The sequence below is a fragment of the Podarcis gaigeae genome (genome assembly GCF_964106915.1).
Source record: "Podarcis gaigeae genome assembly, chromosome: 7".
NCBI classification, from domain to species: domain Eukaryota; kingdom Metazoa; phylum Chordata; class Lepidosauria; order Squamata; family Lacertidae; genus Podarcis; species Podarcis gaigeae.
The window spans coordinates 64,752,572-64,767,055 of NC_139683.1; the positions used below are offsets into that span (position 1 = coordinate 64,752,572).

Here is a 14,484-nt window from a genome sequence, read left to right on the forward strand (position 1 = left end):
GCTCTGATTCCAAAAAGGATTTGCAATTTGGTATTAGTCCAAAGAGAAAAGTAACCACCAAAGTTCCTAGCCGATCTTTACAACTGATTATTATAAGGCTAACAAAATAAGTTATATCACCACATTCCCCACCCCCAGCCCCGGTTATAGTAGCCACACAAAAATGTGCCATGCACGCCAAACAGAATTTTCATACAATTTCCACTCTTGGTGGTTATAGAAACCTCTTTAAAATACATAGCGAAATTAAGTTTTGCCTTATGCAACTTCCAGTTGACAAACATATACAATGGATAACACGCTTCTGGTCATAAGCAAAGCAAAGCAAATAGCTATCATATGTATTTACACAAAGAAGCCAACTTAAAAATATGTATTATTTTCTGAAATTTAGTTTTCATCTTTGTCAATATGGTTTGGTGTTTAAGCATGACTTGCTACTGAGAAATGTAGCTATGCTTGTATATATTTTCAGGGAAATGTTTGAAAATTTGCACTTAAGTTTCCTGATGAGCTCAGAACCTCCCTGCTTTCTTTTCCATCCATGTTAGCCACTTTATATCCTCATAGAGTCTGAAGGGACCCGCAAGCGTTATCTAACCCCCTGAATTTGAAAATTCTTTTGAACGTAAGCAAGTGAAATGTGATGAAGGCAAAATCCGTATTCTTTGCCGTATTCTCGTAATTTATTTAATGTTGCAGAATGAAACTAGCTGTGGCTATAACCAGACGTACATAGGTAAATTTAAGAGAAGACCAGAGCTATGTTTTCCCTATGTTTTCGGTGGCAGCAATTAATTCATGCATGCCTCTCCGCTGCTGGAGAATGAACTGTGTCCAGGGCAGAATATCTCCAGTTTTGTCATCAGTAGTGCTGTTAACACCAAGGTTGCAGGTTCAATCCCAATATGGGACAGCTACATATTCCTGCTAGATGACCCTTAGGGTCTCTTTCACCTCTACACTTCTATAATTGTATTACACTAAGCCAAGTTCCATTCAAACAAGTTAAAAGCTCATTTCAAATGTATTTATCAGTGTACACGCCCCTTTCAAAATAGGCTTTATTCTTCTAGGCTAGCAAATTATTTAGTTAACCTAGTAACTGCAGCTGTTGCAGTTCATGATTTCTGCTGCATTGATACAAAACATATTCCTAAACCTAAAATGAGTTTCCCCACCAGTTCCTCCCAACCAACCTTTATTACTTTCTCATATACTTGAATGCTAACAAACAGTACCGCTTCTGTGAGGGCAGTTGATCAAAAAAGTAAAATATGCTTCAGAGAGATCAATATTGTGCCAATGCAGATCTCCAGTAGCTTACAATACCATACCATGATCATCATAAGATCATTTCTAGACATGCAAAGGAAATAAAAAGGCCTTACAGTGCTAAAAATTCCCATCATGTTTGCTCAGCTGGCATTTATATTTCTCCACTGGAAAGAAATCATATAGAGTCAGGAGAGTTGAATTTCTATCTATTATGACTTGACAGTGATAGATGTGATTATTACAAGTGTCCTTTGTAACATGGGTTTTCCATTTAGTAGCATGGAGAACTGTGCCCATTTTGTTTTAAGAGGGATTACACAGATACATTCATTTAAGCTTATCCAAGCTCCATGAGAGTCCCAAACAGATCAGTTGCTAGGGAAGCTTTGCATATGATTGTTAGTTATTACACAACTGATTGAGCTGCAGTTGTTCTCTGGTTAACTAGATGCTGAATTCTGATAAGCCTCCCATCCTTCAGTGGTTTGCCTACCAGGTCTAGGAATCACAGTGAAGTCTTCTGCATTGCCCATGGAACTGCCTGTTTATTGAGGTTCACACTCCTACTAAGCAACTATAGGAAAGTCAACACTATGTAGCACAGCCCCCTTGAACAAATCAGCTGCAGAAATAAGTTGGACAAGGGTAAATATATAGGATGCCCTTGGGTTTGGTGGGAAATATTCTCAACTGAAATATCCTCTCAACTAGTCTTACAGCTTCTTTACAACCTCCCCTCCTGACCGCCGTAGCTTAAACAAGAAACAGCACCATCATCAACAAAGCTTTGGTGGTTTCCAAGTATATTGTGTTGAGATATGAAATTATTTAAAATTGACATTATATGTATATCGCAAGGAGGGAGCACCACCTCTGACACTAAAAACATTTATTTTCCTAGCTTTGTTTTCTGATAGGCAACGCTTTATCAGTTAAGATGGAAATTAGGAAGACTCAAACTTTCCAATCAGTGGATTTCATGACTCTGACATTGGTGATAAATCTGTAGGTGATAAATATTCCTTTGATGGGAATGATCAATGGCAAATCAGACTTAAAATGCTGACCTCTTGTGAAGTTGCCTTCAAACATTTGCTCACAGCAGAAACACCCTTTCTGTATCAGCAGTATAGAAGGCCTAGCCATTCATCAAAACCAGTATCATTGAAAGGATTTTTGGGGTGTGTATGTGGCAGGATTCCCAGTCACAGAGCACTGCATGTGTACATATCGTGTTCAAAGAATGTGTGCAAATCAGGAGTTGCACTACTGCCACAATTCCCTCCCTACCCTTTCACTGACCTTATTTTGAACTTCAGAACAGGGCAAGAGAGTTGAGACAATGTGAGAATGTTATTGCATGTTTTTTTTAAGAATGCTTTAATGACGTTTTTATTAATGTGTTTGCCTCCCTAGGTTCCTTTGGGAGGAAGGGTGGGATATAAATTGAATGAATGAATGAATTAAAAAAATAATACCTCCTCATCCTACCCAAGATTAAAGGTCAACACAGCATTTTTTTTTTAGTTTCACTAAGGTCAAGCAACTACACAGTAAACGTACAGATTTCCCTTTCTACTTTAACTATATTAGTTATTTCAGTATAAAGAAGCATAACAAGTAAATCAAGCTGTGACAAGAAATATCTGCTATTATGGAACCCATTCCATGGTGAAGTCAGGTTAAGCATAGAGCTCTTCAGATTAGAAAAGAGGTTATTAAGAGAGAGGAGGACTACTATATTCCCAAGTTATCTGGCTAGCTCCAACTTCATCTCATGTCAAGATAGGAGGAAAGACACACATCCAAGGCAGCTCCTTTTATCTTCTAAGTTTGCACATACGGAACATTACAACTTCAAGAGTAAACAATTATTTGACAAGCGCTTTGCATTGGCTGGAACAAGGAAGAAGAGCATCTGCCATGCCAGTTGACAGTCGACTCTGCATTTACCTAACCCAGGCATAGGCAATCTTCGGCCCTCCAGATGTTTTGGCCTACAACTCCCATGATCCCTAGCTAACAGGACCAGTGGTCATGGGTGATGGGAATTGTAGTCCAAAACATCTGGAGGGCCAAAGGTTGCCTATGCCTGACCTAACCTGTTGGTTTCTGGAGAAGATTTATGATTTTATCTCAAAGCATAGCTCAATGGAATTCACACATTCTAAGAAAGGAATTTGTGGAACAATTAAAGAGTATGATATTGTATGTCCACATAGCAGGACAAAGATGCTACTGAGGCCTGTCATAAGTGCATCTTACTGCTAATTAAGAGCAGCTGATGCAGCCAGCCTGGTGAACTCTTTTCAACCTTAAAAAGAGCATGGATCGTTAATTAATAGTGCTAAATGTCCCTGATTTTCGGAGCACAACATAGAGGAATCCTTCTATTTTATTATTATTGCTCATACCTGTATTCCAGCACTACTCAACTCTGCCACAGAACTATCTGAGAGTAAGAATGCAAAGCCAATGACATTTATACCTGTGCAGAGTAAATAAAAGTTATGACAAATCAGTGAGGAACAGGTTTTATTTTTATTTTGCTACTAAGAATGAGCAAGTTAACTTTGCAGATATCCAGCCCATGGAAAATCTTTTCAAATCAATTTTTGAATTACTTAATGGCACACAGACGTTTTTGATTAAAAAAAGGTGACTTTACTTATATCTTGTTCTTAAGGCACTACAAAATAACAACTGTGTTTCCTTTAACTTGGTAGGTATCTTTTCCTAGCATTATCCACTTGATTCAAGGCATCATCAGCCTATCCTCTTGATTCAAGGCATCACTGGATCATTTTTGAAGTTCTTATAGTAACAATTTACTATTAACAGTATGGCAGTGACAGTAGCAGGAAGCATGGTGAGGAAGACACTTACCTGACCTCCTGGCCTGGCAGGTGACTCTCTGAGACAGAGAGGGGTGAGTTGGTGGGAAGGCCAGCGCAGTGCAACAACAGTGGCAGGAGTGCTGAATCGGCTCCATTGGAGCAGCTGCACTATGCTGCCCTCGCCCCCTCTCTGTACACAGCAAAAACTCACTTGCTGGGAGGTCAGGTAAGTGCCTCCGTGCCACTATGCTGTCTACTACTGGGCAATTACCACTCTCAAGCTAGCTGGTTAAAAAGGAAGAGTAAAATTGAATTTTTTTGTTCCTAAGTGGTAGAACACATGCTTTGTATGCCGAAGCTCCAGGTTCAATCTCTGTAACTCTAGGTAGAAGCCTCTCAGAAAGGAAGGCTAGGAAATACTCTTTCTTGGAATTCCTTAACTGCTATTATTGAGAGCAAGCAACACTGGGATTGATGGACCTGCGATTTATGTTTTAAGAACTTTTACAGTTTGAGTTTAGATTTAAGCACAACCACAAGGTGGTTTGGTACAGGGTTAGCGTATCGGTACAACCAATAGATTAAACATTGTCAACAGACTGGCCAGCTGGTCACCTGCGATGCTTTCATAATTTTTGACCTCACAATACAGGGTGAATCATGATGTGTGTGTGCTATGCAAAAATCACAAGGTGGAAAAAACCATAAAACCAGCCAATGTTTCTCTTGATTCCTGCAGCTCCTGTTAACTCTGCCGGCAAGCTCTCCCTGCCTCATGCAGGGGGCAGCCAATCACAAAAGCAGGTGCTGGCAGAAATCATGATGCAGGATAAACCGTGAAGCCTCTACATACTTCCATCCTTATTTCAGACATCATGGTATATCACAATGTTTAAAACCAGATATTGCCCTAGTAGGCAGCAATTCATCTTTTTATTTTCTTATTTTAAACAAAGTAATAATTATAAATAAGAATAAAAATATGCACCCCACCCCCGAGACCATTCCATTATAATTATAACTATCCAAACTCCCAAAATTTCAACACCTCTTGTGATGGTTTGTCCCCTTTCCATTCTAACAGTACAAATTATACAAATATCTTCCATATCTCCTCAAAATCATTTCTCCTGCATATTCCCCATCTTACCTCAATGCCACGTGTTACCGTATTTTTCGCCCTATAGGACGCACTTCCCCCCTCCAAAAATGAAGGGGAAATGTGTGTGCGTCCTATGGGGCAAATGCAGGCTTTCGCTGAAGCCTGGAGAGCAAGAGGGGTCGGTGCGCACTGACCCCTCTCGCTCTCCAGGCTTCAGGAAGCTCTGTGCAACCCTTGGGAGACCGGCTCGAAGATGCGCGGGCTCCGAAGGGTTGCGCAGAGCTGCCTGCGCTCCCGGGCGTCGCTCAGCTCTGCACGACCCTACGGAGCCCGGCACGAAGCTGCGCCGGGCTCTGAAGGGTCGCGCAGAGATGCCTGTGCTCCCCGGGGTCGCTCAGCTCTGTGCGACCCTACGGAGCCTGGCGCAAAGCCGCGCCGGTCCCCGAAGGGTCGCACAGAGCAGCCTGCATTCGGAAGCCTGGGGCGCGTCTCCCTAGGCTTGCGGATAGCAGGCTGTTCTGGGGGCTGGGGTCGGGGGAAGCTCAGGCTTCCCCCGCGCCAGCCCCGTGCCTGGGGGGAAATATTTTTTTTCCTTTATTCCCCCCCCCATAAAAACTAGGTGCGTCCTATGGGGCGAAAAATACGGTAATTTACCATTAACAGCTGTATCCCACACCTCTTTATACCATTCTTACATGTTACATTCACCTTGCCCCTTCCACTTCCTAGCTATAACTTGTGCAGCTGTCATCATAAATTGATAATAATTCTACCTCTGGACTTTCAGTCAACTTTAACCCTATGATTTCTGTTATCCCCTTAAACACCCGGTTTCCTGGCATTTCCGCCAACATAACACCGAATATTCATTGTTTATTTGTTTTAATCTTATTGGTGTTAAGTACCATCTCTATACTAACTTGTAGTAATTTTCTTTTATTCTTATAGACATTTTCAGAGTGCGTTTCTCCCAAATTTCCCATCTTTGACTATTTATCTGTCCTGTTGTCCCTTTTCCCAAACCTCTTTTAACTGATCTTGTTGATCCTCCATTTCTACTAATACGTTATAAATTTCACTGGTTTCCCCTTTTTATAACTATATTTTCTTCATTTCCCCTTTTTATAAATATTTTTTCTAATTTTGTATATTCTTTGCATTTCTTGTTTTCCCTTAACCACTTCTTTGTCCCTTACTCTAGTTTGCTTCTCATTTTTTCCACCCATTAGTTATTTTAAGTATTTTTTCTTTTTCAATTTCCTTTTTTAAATTTACTGGGAAATATTCTATCATCACAACCACCAGAGTTAGTGGGGAATTTACTGATATCCAATTGTTTATCTAATACCATATTGAAATCTCCTGCCAGAATCATGTAGCCCTTTTGAATGTCCTCCATATCCTTAAACACTTTATATAAAAAAAATTCAACCTGATTTTCAGTAGGAGCACAAATATTAACCATAGTTTTTTTCCCCCCTCCAGTAGCACCTTAAAGACCAACTAAGTTAGTTCTTGGTATGAGCTTTCGTGTGCATGCACACTTCTTCAGATACACTGAAACGGAAGTTACCAGACCCTTCTATATAGTGAGAAGGTGGGGAGGGGTATTACTCAGAAGGGTGGTGGGAATGGGTGATAGGCAGCACCACCCTTCTGAGTAATACCCCTCCCCACCTTCTCACTATATAGAAGGGTCTGGTAACTTCTGTTTCAGTGTATCTGAAGAAGTGTGCATGCACACGAAAGCTCATACCAAGAACTAACTTAGTTGGTCTTTAAGGTGCTACTGGAAGGAATTTTTTTTGTTTTGACTATGGCAGACCAACACGGCTACCTATCTGTAACTTTTCTTCCCCTGTCATTGCTCCCTAGATTATAATGCATCTTACCTCAGGATCTTTCTTCATCTTTAGTAAACTAAACCCGCATCTCTTTGAAATTATAGTTGCTACCCCTCTTGATTTAGAAGTACCATATGCTTTCTCATATTTATACCTCTCAGTTTGATTTCACTAACCCCCTCTTTCATCTGATGTGTTTCCTGTATAAATATTATATCTGCTTTATCTTTATTCAGTAATGTTTCTATCTTCCTCCTTTTCATAATTGTAGTTCTTAATTTCTAGTCTCGTGTCTAATGACACTTATCTAGCCCATTAACCATCCCATTTAATCCCTTACCCCCGTCCCAACCCCTCCCATACCCATACATTCCAATTTATCTTCCCCTCCCCCTATATTTTCTTAAGTATTTCACCTCTCCCATTGTCCTAATTGTCCTCTCAAGGAGGGGGAGGGGAGGCTACTCCAATCATGGAGCCACAGCAATTCACCTTTTGAATTTTCCCCATTATGGCATCATTTGCTTCCAAGGGCCCTTTATCTCTACAGCAATCTGGCATTAGCTTAGAAGCATAGCCAAACATCTCTTGCTATAATTGCAGGCATCACTAAACCAAGATCAAGGAAAACATGCAGTAAACCAGTAGCAAAGGCCTAGGACTTAGTAGATGCCCAAGACCACTGCCTAAGACCACTTAGTTTTACAGTTGTAGGCTGTCCCTAGTGTTCCAAGGTTAAAATGTTGGTGAACTGTCTTTATTCAGAGAAACCCTAGTCATTGTTAACAGTTCTTACAATTTTTAAAGTAGCTGATTTCCTTGTTTTAAAGCAACATTTTACTGAATGTTAACAAGCTGCATTCCTTCTGTGTGGAATGTCAGTATAATGGTACCCATCCTGTGGGGGTGAAAGTGAGAGGAATTTGCCCTTCAACTACTTTGTCTGAGCAACAGATTTTATTTATTTATTTATTTGCATAAATTTTACAAATAATCAAGCTATAGGAATAGATCCTGGGAAGTAATGCATTTGTGGAAGAACGAGCTGGTATCCAGAGGCTGGCCATTCCACTATTGATCAGTGACTTGTCCTTGAGTACAATATACAAGTAAGCTACCGGTACATTTTACTTGGCGCTTGTTAACCTTAGAGCAGTTTTAGAATACTATTGTTAGACAAAAACTCTGAGATAAACTTACACAGATAAAACTGTATCATAAACTGCTGATTAAAAACTTCATTATGGCTATTACTGATCTGAGGGTAAGGTGTACCACTATTGGTCTTCTATCCAATTCAGTTTGTATTTCTTGCAGGATTAAGCAAAGTTATAATTTTGCTCTTCTTATCGAAAGATCATAGTTCAGATGAACTTCCAACCCTCCCATGGTCAACTATAGGAATCTTCCCATCTTGATCTATGTCTATGACACAGTTGTCTTCTCATATATCCAAAATGGTTCTGAACAAGTTTGCTAGCTGCCCTACAACTTTAGTAACAAAAAATCACTTGAATATTAAATATGACAGAACAAAATATTGGGGCTTTTTGGCTGCAAACCGGCTGTTTCTGTATTTTCTTTATCAAACTATTTGTATCCCACTTTTGTGCCAAGGGCCCTTCAATATTAAAATGAGATAACAACAATTCTGACACATAAGAAAATAATCAATGAACAGCAACACACTACTTAAACCAGTAGAAAGATGTTTAGGGGCTACAAATGTTAGTGAAAACAGCACAGCCCTCACCTGTCACCACATGGAACCAAAGTATGAGCAAATATTTGAGATTTAGTCTCCATAAGCAACAGTTTGCAGTTAATGTTGAGCTTTATCTGCCATTCTGCTGCCAATTTTTTCAGTGCTAAAATATCCTTCTGGGGTTCCTCCTCATAGCCTACTTAAGGTTTAAATATCAAAAACATCTGCCGATTCTGCCATGTCCCTGGTCATTAACACATACATCAGACAGCTCTGCTATACATTTACTTTTCTCCGCTGAGATTTGCGCACTAAAGAAGAATCTGGCATACAAGATCTCATGGTATACTGAGAAGCTCAACAAATTAACTGTTCCCTATAGCTCTGATTTTGAACTCATAAAACCAATAGTAATTAATTTAAGGAAGTGTAATGGCCACATGGAGAAGGGTAAATGATTAACAATGTCTTCGCGAGGATCATTATGTCCTTAAGACAGAAGCCGAAAAAACAACTATGCTTTAAAATCAAATTATCCGACTGCTGAACATCTGGAGTTGGCAATCCTTGAGTGGATATTCACCAGTAGGAAGAAAATACAAGTACAATAGAAGCCACAGATAAATAATTGTGCAGCAGACAGCTGGAACACAGATGGCTGGTTGGGACAACCAACTTGCAGGCAGCCACTTCAAGTCTCTTATCTTACGCTTGCTTCACACATTACAGTCTCCATGGGCAGGACAGCAAAATATATTCTTGCATGGTGGCAGCTTCACAGGTGAAACAACAGGCAACAGCAGGTCACCAAGTAATTTGATCATTGCTCAACCCTTTGCTGCCAGATAGAATTCTTTCAGGCTCCTGTCCCTAGAATTCATGCCTCCCTATTCCCACCTATTCGGGACGCGGGTGGCGCTGTGGGTAAAAGCCTCAGCACCTAGGGCTTGCCGATCGAAAGGTCGGCGGTTCGAATCCCCGCGGCGGGGTGCGCTCCCGTTGCTCGGTCCCAGCGCCTGCCAACCTAGCAGTTTGAAAGCACCCTCGGGTGCAAGTAGATAAATAGGGACCGCTTTCTAGCGGGAAGGTAAACGGCGTTTCCGTGTGCAGCTCTGGCTCGCCAGAGCAGCGATGTCACACTGGCCACGTGACCCGGAAGTGTCTTCGGACAGCGCTGGCCCCTGGCCTCTTGAGTGAGATGGGCACACAACCCCAGAGTCTGGCAAGACTGGCCCGTACGGGCAGGGGTACCTTTACCTTTACCTTATTCCCACCCATCCAGCTTCTTAAGTCCAGCTTCACACCAAATCAAACAGCAAATAGCTACTACCTTATTATCTGAAAAGGGCATAGCTGTAATGGGCTGAATGATGGTGAACAAACTAAAATGCCACCTAAATAAAATTTCATCTTATTGTGCTTCCTGAGAAACTGAGCAACCCAGGAAATTCTGGATTTATCCATTTTAGGTGGGCTCCTAAGGTTTTCAGTTTGCGTACCCTCCTGGATGTGGCTGTGATCCTAGATTTTCAGTGATAACTGTGGCCAGGAATGCCTTTCACTAACTTCAACTAGCATGCATGCCAGCTATGCCCTTTTCTGGATAATAAGGTTCTGCTCTTGAAGACAATGGAAACTTCACCAGCTCCAGAATGTGTCAGATTAGTTTGTTGTCTAGAGTTGTATGCGGAGAACACCAATTTCCATAATAAATTCAAAATGCGGCTTTTGATCTTTTAAAACACTAAATGGCTTGTGTCCAGATACATTAGGGATTGTCTTCGCCCAAATGAACCTCTTCAATAAATGTGATCAAGTAATTATGTCTTATTATGCGTCTCGTCAACAACAGAAGCCACATCTACAAACCCTGCATCTTTAGCAGTAGCTCTGTGTTTTACAGATTTGCTCCCAAAGGATATGTACCATCAGATATGTACCCTTGGCCCTTTTTAGAAGAACAGCTGAAATATCTATCTGTCTGTCTGTCTGTCTATCTATCTATCTATCTATCTATCTTCCAGGCCTTTGAGTGACTCTAATTTCTATTTTATATTTTCTCCTATGTATGATACCCAACTAAGTCTTACTCTCAGTGGACTCATAGAAATGGGTAGATTTTTTCAACATTGATTTAGATTGATGAAAGTCCTTTTTTGAGATTTAACAGACAAAAATAGCAACTATATTTAGAAACAATAAAAAGCAGCCAATATATACGAAAGTAGCCAATATGCAGGTTTTGGTGTCCTCGGGTGTCTTCCCGTGTAAAAGTTGGGGTGTCTAGGCGACGTTTCGACGAGGTCTCACTCGTCATCTTCAGGCTGGACACCCCAACTTTTACACGGGAAGACACCCGAGGACACCAAAACCTGCATTCCTGTACCCGTGAAAATCTACGAAAGCAAGTAGCCAATATATATATACAATTTCTCCACCTAAGCAATATATTTCACTGTTCTCCCAGAATAACAAAAAATGTACTAGACTGTCTTATTTGTCCCTGAATAAATCCAGTTTGATCAAGACTAATACACATGATTTATACTTAAAACTTTTCAATTTCAAAGCCAAAATTGATACCAGAATTTAATAGTCAATATTGAAAAGTTATACTGGCCTATATTGTTTTAAACTGTTTTTAGTCTTGTATTTGTTGCTGAAACCTGCCTGGGAACTTCTGGTGAAGGGTGAATAAAAGGCTGCAAAGGATGTGTGTAATGCCTGTGATTCTCTTCTCTTAACAGCTACTATAAAATTGTTTTGGAAGGTAGGCGATTTAAAAAAACCTTTTTTAAAAGGTAAATAGTTGTAGTGCACAGTTGCATCTTGCGTATTCAAATTTCCTGAAAAGTAGGGAGTCTTGCAAAATTTCTTCTAATTTTGTCGTGTGATCCCCATTCTTAGTTTTAACAGAACCAACTGCTGAACACCAGATTTGTCTAAATATCTTAATATCCCATCACTTCATTTTGTTTTTAAAAACCTTTTTACAATGATAATAAAACTTCCTGTCATCATGAAACACACCTCCACAAAACACACGTCCACATGAAACACGCCTCCACAAAAAATGAAACTTTTTACCTATTCCATTCCGGTTACTTCCTCATTACAGCCTGTAACATTATTCATGTTGCCCATGTTGAAAAGAGGCCCACACCCAGTCTTTTCCTAGGTAAAATACAGGTGTGAATAATTGCCCAAACATAACAAAGGACAATTGCCTGCCAGGATGGAATTTAACAGTTTTTCTGTAACTGAAGAACCAAGTCATCTATGTGTAAAAATGCATTTGCATACGTTCTTATTTTCCTCATCCTTTTAGAAAGCAGATGCCCTCCTGTGGTATAATGGGTCGGTGCATATGACTGTTAACCAGAAGGTTGGTGGTTCGAGCCCACTCAGGAACAGCTGTGGGCAGGATTCCTGAACTGCAGGAGGCTGGAGAAGATCACCCTCAGGGCTCCTTCAAACTCTACGGATTCTATAGCTAGAAAAAGTTCCCTTACCAACCTCTATCTGGGGAGCAATTTTAAAGCTTTATGTTTACCTGTTTGGCTGTTATCCTCATGCTCTGAATAACTGGTACGCACTATGCGAATCCTCTTCTATTTTCAACAGCGCCACAGATCAATTCAGAGTAACCCATTGCGTGAAGACATGGAAATTACGAAACCGTAAGCTTCCTTATACCGAGCTAAACCGAAAAATCACCTTGGCACACGTAACAACATGGAAGTTAAGGAAGGGAGAGAAGCTAAAAGCTCCTTCACCCAGTCTAGTGGTCTGTATATAATGTATATTAATTGAATTCCTTCTAAAAATAAGTGACGTCTCTACTGTATGTTCTGCTCTCTTTCCTGGAAAACAAAGGATCTCACTGGCCGAAGTACTGAAAGAAAACAAGCTTTCTCCTGTTCTATCATACCAGTAGCTCTACTTATGTGTGCAAACACATGCTAGAAACAGGCGCATGCATGCACAACTAGTTTTAGCATAAAAGAAAATCAGTTGACTCGTGTTATGCATGCTACTTTACCATATGGTGCAACAGAGTGCCATTCACCTCCCCAAACAAGTGTCTTCTTGTTGTTGTTTAGTCGTGTCCAACTCTTCGTGACCCCATGGACCAGAGCACGCCAGGCACTCCTGTCTTCCACTGCCTCCCACAGTTTGGTAGCTTCGAGAACACTGTCCAACCATCTCATCCTCTGTCGTCCCCTTCTCCTTGTGCCCTCAATCTTTCCCAACATCAGGATCTTTTCCAGGGAGTCTTTTCTTCTCACGAGGTGGCCAAAGTATTGGAGCCTCAGCTTCAGGATCTGTCCTTCCAGTGAGAACTCAGGGCTGATTTCCTTCAGAATGGATAGGTTTGATCTTCTTGCAGTCCATGGGACTCTCAAGAGTCTCCTCCAGCACCGTAATTCAAAAGTAACAATTCTTTGGCGATCAGCCTTCTTTATGGTCCAGCTCTCACTTCCATACATTACTACTTGGAAAACCGTGTCTAGTCTACCCATTTTCATTTTCTGTTCACCCTAGCTAAATGCTCTACTTAGTTTATTGTAGCTATCTGCCCATTTTTATATATGAATGTTTTCTTTACTTGTATCTTAATAATGTGACGGCCCTGGCTAACGAGACATCTACAGGTAACCATATTAGATGCAACAATTTGTGCTCTTGAATGGGGGAAGTATAAATTGAACACACCAGGAAAGTTGTAAGATGGAGCTCCAGTGGGTCTGAAGCAGAAAATGATACACAATAGAGAGAATTCCGTAACAGAGATGGAATTCCTTTCCATTAGCAGAAATCAGCAATAGGCTTTTGTTTTCTTAAAGGGGGAGCAGTAAAAGTATGTTTCATTGGCAATCTTAGGGTTCTAGTCTCTGTGTTCTGGAGAAGCAGAATGTCACCTATGCTGCTATTTGAACCAGATTGAGAAGCGAAACATTCTTACTTCACTTATCACACTGCAAAGCAGTATTAGGAGCAGGGGGATCCTGTGAATCAAACATTGCTATCACTCTCCTTTTAAAAAAAATGAGCTATTAATAGGAAGGACAAGTAGAAGCTATAAAGCTGCTAAAAAGTCCCAAAAGCCTGGCTTCCCAGACCTTCAGGCAATGTTCATTTGGGCATTAGACCTATCATTTCATGAACCACTTGTACAGAGATTTTTACTATTTTAGCTTGCAAGGGAGGTCTCTTGTACATAAATGACTCCAAGAAAAGATTCCACTGTTGTCCATCCCCCACTCCCCTTCTCTCAGCATTCTTGTGAGAGGGGAAACTTCATTAAACTAGAAAAATCTTGGTTAAGGCTGGAAAGAAGCAACATAAAAAATTCACAAATATTTTAAAATATACCAATGATTACAAAAGTGTCATTAAGCAAAACAAAACCCTAAAAAACTGGAAATAAAAGAAATGTGGTGCAGAAAGTAATCAGCCTAAGATATCAAATAGCCAATGGTACATGCTTATTTTTTTAAAAGAATAATTTGATCTTTTGTAAATACTAGCAGTGCACAGAAAGTATCATTTTTTCAGAGAGCCAGCCCTTTCGCGCCACTCATCTTCCCTCCTCCGCCGCCCTGGTGCTCCTGTGGGCCAGAGAGTGGAGCGGACAAGCTCGCTCTACCTACCGACGAGAAGCAGCAGCGGTGGTGGTGATGGCAGCAGCCCCTGGGAAGGTAAGCGCAGCGGCTG

The 14,484-nt window shown here is 40.7% G+C and overlaps 1 protein-coding gene and 1 long non-coding RNA gene across 3 annotated transcripts in view; both read right to left on the reverse strand.

Annotated features, from left to right (window-relative positions):
• Positions 1 to 14,484, reverse strand: part of CDYL (chromodomain Y like) — a 90,936-nt gene that overhangs the window by 39,225 nt on the left and 37,227 nt on the right. The gene's annotated exons all lie outside the window — the stretch shown is intronic.
• On the reverse strand, positions 7,646 to 10,096 carry LOC310848504. Its single transcript, XR_014566466.1, has 2 exons — positions 10,041 to 10,096; positions 7,646 to 9,663 (listed from the first exon to the last, which is right to left on the reverse strand). It is a non-coding gene; the product is annotated as an uncharacterized lncRNA (long non-coding RNA).